Below are 8,864 nucleotides of genomic sequence, written 5' to 3'. Positions count from 1 at the left end.
AGGCACGAGTTAAAAACTTTCCCACAGCCACACACACACACACACACACACACACACACACACACACACACACACACACACACACACACTTTTTTTTTTTTTTTACAAAAAAGTGTGCACATTATCGCAAAGCCGTGCGTCCCGAACGCTTTTACGCACACGCCGCGCAACAGAGTAAAAACACGCAGTCGCAAACACGCCATATGAAAACCTCCGAGAGTGAAATGTAGATTTCTGGTGGAGTTGTAAGGTGCCGATCCCGGCAGTTCGCCTCGGTCCCAGCTGCTATTTCGTCGCCTGTGTTTTTTTTTTTGTTTTTTTTATTGTTATTATTTTTTTTTTTATTATTATCGTCACCCGCTACGGATAATTGCACTGTTATTTTCTAATCATGATTGGGGAGACATCAGGGACCCCCGCTGCGATGCTGCTCCTATACAAACAACCCCGATCCTTCCCCAAAAAACGCTGACTTCCCAGCGAGTAAATCACTCCAAGTCACCCCCACACACCCCCCCCCCCCCCCCACCCCCCCCCCCGACACACACACACACACCCCCCACACCCCCCACCCTCCTCCAACTGTAAGATCCCTCTATAAAGCTTCACACTTCTTACCTTTTGGGGGTTGTTTTTTTTTTTTTTTTTAAATTTGGAGGCGAATCGCCGGGTAACTCCTGTGCGTAAACGGTGCGTCGGGAGAAATAGTGCTCACTGAATAATGAGACATGTCCACATGATTTGACCGGATCACAGTCTGTTCGGATGACGGAGGGGTGTTGAAAAGTGCGCTTAGGACCTGTTTAAAAAAAAAAGAAAAGCTTGTCCACTCCTCGATCCCCTCTCTCTCTCTCTCTCTCTCTCGCTCTCTCTCCCTCTCCCTCTCCACAACTGCTTCCTCCTCGAGTTTGAGGAAAAACACAGAAATGTGGCTTTATTACTTGTTTCTCGGTTTCCTCCGAGCCCCCCCACTTTCGCTCTGCAAACAGTATAAGCGTTTTTGCATTGATGCCGATGGCCAGACATCAGCATATTCCCTTCATCTTTCAGCTTGGACTCCCCCTATCTGGTAGGTGAAATGCATTGTACCGTTAAAAAAAAAAAAAAAAAAAAAAAAGGCAGTCCATTGTAGCGAGCAGAGCCGGCTGGTCTTGCGGTATTCGCCGATGACTGAGGGGGGATAAAAAGGCAGCTGGTGATGAGCCCAGCGGTGATCAGAGCCTCGTTTCAAGGAATAATCCCCCCCCCCCCCCCCCCTTCTCTCTCGTCGTTACGCTTCCGCAGGTATCGTAGCGCGCGAGTGGAGGACGGCAAAAAAAAAAAAAAAAAAGAAAGACTGACGGACACCTTTAGTTTGTTTCTGACCTTGAACTGGTCATAAACACTCTTTTTTTTTATATTTACAAATGCAAACCTCTTCTGTGCACAACCATTGAGAAGCAGCCAGCTCGAACAGGCAGCGAGCAGCGGGATAACAGCTCCGCGTAAAGACACCAGGGTCACCAAATGTTCTCTCATCTCCCCCAAAAAATAAAAAAACCCCAGAAAAAAGTAGAATTTCTTACCTTTAGGGAGAAGTGTTTCGCTTCTTCCCCCCTTCTTCTCCTTCTCTTCCTCGCCTTAGAAACTCCAGGATAAATGAGTGTTTCCTCCTCTGCGTCCTGCGCGTCAGTCACCGCTTAAGAGAAGTAATGAGTGATAAAAATGACGCTCATCTATCTGCACTGTAACCTTGTGGCGTATTTAATGTAAATAAGCCTCGTTGTGCTTTGCCAGTCCCCCCCACCACACACACACACACACAAGCGCAACACCAGCTCCTCTGGGACTCGCTTTTACCCCCTTTTTTCTCTTCTTTTCCCGTCTCTCTCTATACCTCCTCTCTATGTTTTAACGATTTATTCTCACAGCCCCGAAAGCGCAGCACAGGCTGGTGCGTAATTATGAGAACATAAGAGATGTCAATAACGCGCCTCGTCCGGTTTGTGTCACTGGACTGGATTCGACTCTGAAGGTTTGTGGAAACAAATACTTTACTCTTATTCGGCTGACAGAAGTGTGTATGTGTGATAGGGGCGAGAGGTATTTCAAACAGGAACCTGAAACTTTGGCACAACTTTTGAAAATATATTAGTATTATGTGTACGCGTAAAAAAACAAAAAACAAAACGCACGCACGCACCGAAACGGACTGTCCCGCGTGGGCTGAGCCGGTTTCTTGCAACTAAACCTTCCTTGAACGATGGTTTTGATATATTATGCTTCTATAGGGGGGGTGGAAGAGACTGAATAATGCAATTATAGATTCAGTGTCCCGGCGTTGACAAAAGACAAGGCTTCAATGGAGGCTTTGTTAAAGGATTATATAATGATTATGGGGGTAATTATGGGAACGGTTTGTTAATAATAAAAAAGTATCAAGTGTTCTCTTGCACGGACAGCTTGTTTTCTAGAATGTAAGTGCATGAGTGGAGGGGAGTGTGATAAGACAGAGACAGACAGACAGACAGACGGTGCTGCTGACAGCTAGTGGCGGGATGACGGCAGACATAATTCAAAATGTCGAACCGAGAGACGCATTAACGAAAACCGCGATCAGATGTCCGCAGAACCGGACGCGGGCCCACAATGGGAGAATGTCTCGGGGTCAGATTCGTAACAGCACCACCTTCCCACCCAGCCACCATCCCACCCCTGTGCGTAACCCAGTTCCACCCTCCCTCCCCTCTCCAGAGCGCACACACACGCGCGAGCACACGCGCGCACACAAGATTCTCTCTCTCTCTCTCGCTCTCTCTCTCTCTGCATGTACCAAGCTGTATGTGTCAGGAAGAGAGGCAGGCATACATGGAAATGGTCACTCTGACAGGGAGCACATGACATCTGCGGGTGAAAATATTCCGCACCTCACAGCATATTACAACCATTAGGATTTTAATTACATTTGCGCATTCACAGCAGCAAAGATCTGCATTTCAATCACACACACACTTTTTTTTTTACTTTACATCTTTGCAAATGTATTTATTATCAGTCATATTAGGATAAAAATCTGCCTCAAACATAATCTGTCTTCTTTTTCCCTCCCTTCAGGCGATATTGATACTTATGATAAATGGTTGTGTGTTTTATTTTAAACTGCACTTCCACACTTATTAGTCAGCCTGTGTGTGTGTGTGTGTGTGTGTGTGTGTGTGTGTGTGTGTGTGTGTGTGTGTGTGTGTGTGTGTGTGTGTGTGTGTGTGTGTGTGTGTGTGTGTGTGTGTGTGTGTGTGTTCTGTCAGACATTGATAGCCTAAATATCAGCTTTTTTCCCCTTCCCAGACAAACTATCTCGCTCTTTTTAAAAGATACTCTCCATTCATTATGCACTATGAAAATCAGATTCCCATGCTGTTCCTTTAAATGGTTATATGGAATTCAGTTTGATGCCTATGAAATTTGCCCCCCCCCCTTCATTTTTTGAGCATCTTCCAACATAATAAAAGAAAAAAAAAACTTTTTTTTCTCCCCCTTAAAGAAATTAGCATAACCATTTCCCATCAATAATATGGCTATCTCTATGGGAGTGATAGCAGCGAGCAGTAGGGGTGTTTCTTTTACCGATTCTCCATGGATCAACAGCGCGTCATCAGCTCCTTTTGAACTTGTTATAGCAAGTCAAGTGATTCTTTATTGGCTGACAGCCCTGACAATCCATCGGGGATGGGAAAGCAGGTCAAAAGGAAGTTGCCATATGGACTTAAGCATGCAAATTTCTAACAATACATAGCACTCAGTGTTGTGCTCCAGCAGGCACACTACTACATATATAAATATACGTGTGTGTGTGTATAGAAGTAGCCTCTTTTTGGCAGGTGGATTGTACAGACCGACACGGGTCTTAGAGGTGAGTTAGCCTGAATTCACAACACGTCATTGAAGGGCATAAAAGATACAATTTCCCTCTTTTCAAAAAAAAAAAAAAAAAAAAAAGGAAAATAGAAATTAACTGCATTAAAATAGTGCTTCTTTGCCTTTTAGTGGTCTCTGTTTGACAGGTGGATTGTACAGGCTGACATGGCTGAATTCAAATCAGTGCTAAAGTAGCCCACAAGTCATTGGAGAGCCGAGAACATACAATCCCCCTCTTTTTTTTCAGAGCAAAACCTAAATGATTTGTTTTAAAAATAGTGCTGTTTTAGCCACTGAACATCGGCTTGTGCATGCTTGATAAATGAGCCTCTTGAATTTATTTGAATGTACTTTGCTTTTTTGGCAGTTTTAGCTCAATTGTTGAACTTAATTAGGTTTTCTGTATGAAGCATTTGCGATTTATCTCGCAAAGTGATGTGGTAAAGTCCAGAGATCTTGCGTTTTTACTGCAACAGGTGCAAAAACAGATTTTCTGATTAGGAGACGTGACATTTCAACAAAGGGATGCACTGTATTTAAGAGATGCTCGGTTTTCGACAGTGCAGAGATACTGGACATTTCTATATAACGTGAGTGACATCACATGAAGAGAAGTTGCACGGTGTCACCAGCAGCCTTGTTTCTGACTGAGCGTGTGTGTGTGTGTGTGTGTGTGTGTGTGTGTGTGTGTGTGTGTGTGTGTGTGTGTGTGTGTGTGTGTTGGAGGGGCAGGAGGCAGAGCGAGTGTTGGCCGGCAGTCCTGGGAGGGTCATCACTGCCTTATTACTGCCATGTTAGTGACTAGCAGCCGAAGATGGCTCCGCTCCCTGCCCCTCTGCTTGGGAGTCGTCCAAGACTGCGTGCTCCAAAAAAACAGAGCGGCCACTGTTCACTTCTCAGATAGATTAAGATGTTATTCCACCGCTCTGGCTCTCTCTTTTGCTCCTCACCGAGCCCCGATTTACAGCGTGCCCTCCTTGTTCCTCAGCGTCTCCGGGGGCCTTATTGCTAATTTCAGCTGGGAGTAGACACAACAATCCGAGGGCACGGTTGGAATATGATATCAAGGTTTTCATGCCGCCGCCTGCACCCACTTTTTTTTTTCTTCTTCTTTTTATGTAGTTGAGGGTGAGTGCATGCATCATCTCTACGTCTGCATGCATCTCTAAAAAGCCAGATATTGTGCCCAGTTTATATTTAAATGCAAACACAGCCAAGACGTTTTGGCTTCCCTCAGAGGGAAAGAAAGGCTTTTCTTTACTTTCAAATTGAGTTTCTCAAAGTCTAATTTGTAGCAGCCCTTTGATGAACAAATGTTTTCAGACTATCCTGCTATAATGAAAAGGGAGTGAGTGCAATTTTAAACAATCTGCGGCTCTGAACCCTCCGCGACTGTAAACTTTAAAAATTAAACTTTAGAATTTGTATCAATTACACTTTCAAGTTCTGACAGGACCCTTAAATAACAGCCAGGAGCGACCGGCTATGGAGAATGTTTACCACACCGGATTCATTTCCACGGATGGTGACATCAATTCCTCATGTGAGGCATTTACATTTTCAACAAATACACACACACACACACACACACTCACACACACCCTACTGTCTCAGGCTGGCTCCCCTGACGGCCGGGGTCAATGAGTGTGCGTGTTTGTCAGCTCTGATCGTTAATGAAACGCTCACACAAATACTGCACCGGCAAATATTTAGAGCCCGGCCCGGAGATCTCAGCACAGACGGATCTGCGATTCTTCGGGGAGCGCCGCCTTTCTTTTTACTTGATGGAGCCAGACACTCCAGATCAAACTTGCCCGGGCCTGATGGATGCGGAGGAGCAGGAAGTACACTGCATTTGACCGATAAGCAGTGTGATTTTAATTTAAATCATATGAATCAATGTGTGCCAGCGGCAGAAATAAAATATATTTAAATGAAAACATCTGACTCTAATTGATTAAGAACAATGTTCTGCGGAGTAGGTCGAGGATACTCTTGTTTTGATTTGATTTTCGATCCGCGGTCTGTGCCTCTCATGTGTTACCGTTACGTCAAACATCTAAAGCTGCACACCTGATACCTCGTCCATGTCTCACGGTTGTATGTCGGATCGCTAAAGATCTAGAAAAAGATGCTATCAGGACATGCTGGAATCTCATTTATGCCACCAGTGTGCGTGCTCTTGAAAAACTTGCACATAAGTCAGAATGAAAGAGCGAAAGTTGCTATAGGTATGGCGAATGTGTGTGTGTGTGGGTGACGTTTCTCTTCCCTCCGTGTTAATCAAGGCAAACACTGCACAATTTGAGAAGTTATTTATTGCCCGATTTTCTGAGTTGCATGACTCATTTTTGAAGTCTGGGGGGGAAAGCAAATTCACACGTTTTGTTTCTAAATGCATTCACCGTGTCAGGGAAAAAAAAAAAAAAAAAAAGACAGACTGCTTAAACAGTGTGAAAAGACCGATGTATGTAGAACTAAATAAAAGTCAGAACACAGTGGAGTTGTTCAGTGGATCGTTGTGAGGGAAATGTCAAAAAAAAAAAACACTCACAAGCCTGTGATTCATGAAACTGACTCTTAACTCTTTTGGCTTTTCCAACCTCAAAACATGACATTAACTTATAAAAAAACAACAACATAAAAACACACTTCAACACTCTTGAAGGGTTAGGCTAAGGGTAGAACATGTAGGGGACTTAATATTTCTTTATAATAATGACATGGAGATCAGCTGCATCTTCTTCTGCAATGATCACTGTATATTTCATCTTCATGTTCAACATGGAGTCATTATGGACGTGTCACATTGTTGCTGCTAACAAAGTCTAATGATCCACCTCACAGCAGACAACAGAGACTCTGTTTACATAGCAACGGTGTGCAGAGCTGCTGAAAACACAACTTTTTGAAAACGGATTTCCAAGGTGGAACTTTTGGAAAAATACTCTGACTCTGCTTCATGTAAACGGAGGAAAACACAACTTTTCTGAAACGCTGCTACTGCACATGAGCAGCACGGCCATAGTCACTAGTTCTTCTGCACATGCTCAGTAGCTGGACAATAAGAACAATGTTTCCTCCAGAGTGTCACGACTCCCAGGCAAGATTCTCCTGGGAGTTGGTAGTTTTACAGTTGAGTCACTGTAATAACAATCCAACTTGGTCTCTTGTGCATATGAATGTCCGTGTACTGCCATTGTTAACGTTTAGAGCTTATTGCTCTCTGGTGCATGTGTGTGTGGTTTCATCACAGAAACAAGCAACAGCACCAACTCATGTCCTGGCATGGTAACTACATCTTTTTCAGCCTTCTTGACGCCGCTTACATGGAAAAGAACATCCTTTACGAAACAATACTGGGTAAACATGAATCTTTTCTGAAATTAAAATGCAAAATGTACTGTTTTTTTTACTTAAAATGTTGTGTAAACGAGGCCTAAATCTAACTAATCAACGCATACTCAACAAAGTTCCTTTTCCTCCTTTGTTGTTACTCTGGACTAACCGTCTGATTGCCCATGCTAAGACATGGTTTTGACTTTAGCTGGTGGCTCTATATATTGGTCATTCATGTGACTGAGAAGAATATGATAGATGGGCCTGGGGTGTCAGAGAATATGTGTCTCCTGTACTATTTTATGTGAAACTTGTCTGAAAGTAAAATCAGACAAGGCGAGGTGTTACTGAACGATTGGCTTGTTCATTCTGTGATGCCACTTATATAAAATGTCTCCCTGTCTACCAATGAATTGCCGCACAATTTCCTCAGCACGTGAAATATCCGGTTTGGTTTTTGCATCGATTCTACGTTTGCGTATCAGTTTACAAAAAGAATGAAAACATTTGGAAGTGAGAAAGCAGGTTCATTTATGCTTCAGTTTTCACAATCACAGTAAAATTAGTAATCTGTTTGGTGAACTGGACTCTGAAGTGTTGTAAATGTGAACGTTTCCCAGTCAGAAGAGCTTCATGACATCAGCTGAACATGCAATATTTCTTTTTTCTGTAATTGGTTTCAGGAATTTAGTTTAAAACAGCGGAACATGATTATTAAAAAAAAGCATTTCTTCCATGATTTAATAAGTAAAATTGCAGTAATCGATGTTACAATGGGGTCTAGTTCAGAAATCCATGTTTCTTTTGGGAAATATGTTGAAATTTTTCAAGTTGTGATTTTATTTATGATCAATTCAGCCCTGTTGTGGTGAAGTGGTCAACATGTCTGCCTCACAGCAAGAATATATGAGGACTACATGGTCTTCCAGGGCATGTGGATGGTTTTATTTAGAATTCTCGACACAGTACAGTAACATGTACGAGATAATATCGGTCTGTAGTTGGAAGAAGTAGCTATGTTTTCCCAAATATGAAAGATGTTCTTTTATTCCATCTCTGACCCACTTAACTTAGAACCCGTGAAACCACGTTAAATTTGCATTTTCGTTTTAGAAACTTTTATCGTGTTTAACAGCAACATTTTGAAGACGATGTCTGTTTACATGGGACACGCCAGAAACGTTGAAAACAATGTAGTTAGCGTGTCAGGGACTAGTTTGTGCTGTTTGTTTTTCTTATAATGAAACCAAACACACGTGTGCACAGAGAACAATCTGCTCTAAATATTAACAATGGGAGTACACAGACATTGTCATAGAGAGACAACCAAGTTAGATTGTTATTACAGTGACTGTCAACTATAAAACTACCAAGTCCCAGGAGAATATGGACTGGGAGTCATGACACTCTGGAGGAAACTTTGTTCCTATTGTCCATCTACTGAGCATGTGCACAATCATTAGTTACTATGGCCGTGGTGCTCATGAACAGTAGCAGTGTTTCAGATGAATGCAATTAACAATGTAAAGTGATGGTCAAGTGGTGGAAAAGTGAGGTATAAGTAAAATACATTTACTATCAAGTCATGACGGCTTGAAAATGCTCAAGAACTGAATATTGGTTTGAATAAT

At 42.7% G+C, this 8,864-nt stretch overlaps 1 protein-coding gene across 1 annotated transcript in view; it reads right to left on the bottom strand.

The window, feature by feature from the left end:
* znf536 (zinc finger protein 536) overlaps nucleotides 1-632 on the bottom strand; it is a gene marked incomplete at its 3' end in the record, with an annotated part of 205,727 nt that extends 205,095 nt beyond the window's left edge. The window contains exon 1 of the mRNA XM_080520613.1: nucleotides 619-632. The remainder of the gene's footprint in view (nucleotides 1-618) is intronic.
* Nucleotides 633-8,864: the final 8,232 nt, after the last annotated feature.

This window comes from Blennius ocellaris (assembly GCF_963422515.1).
Source record: "Blennius ocellaris genome assembly, chromosome: 1".
Lineage (NCBI taxonomy): Eukaryota > Metazoa > Chordata > Actinopteri > Blenniiformes > Blenniidae > Blennius > Blennius ocellaris.
The sequence above is the reverse complement of the archived record's forward strand: the minus strand, read 5'-3'. Positions and strand labels throughout refer to the sequence as shown.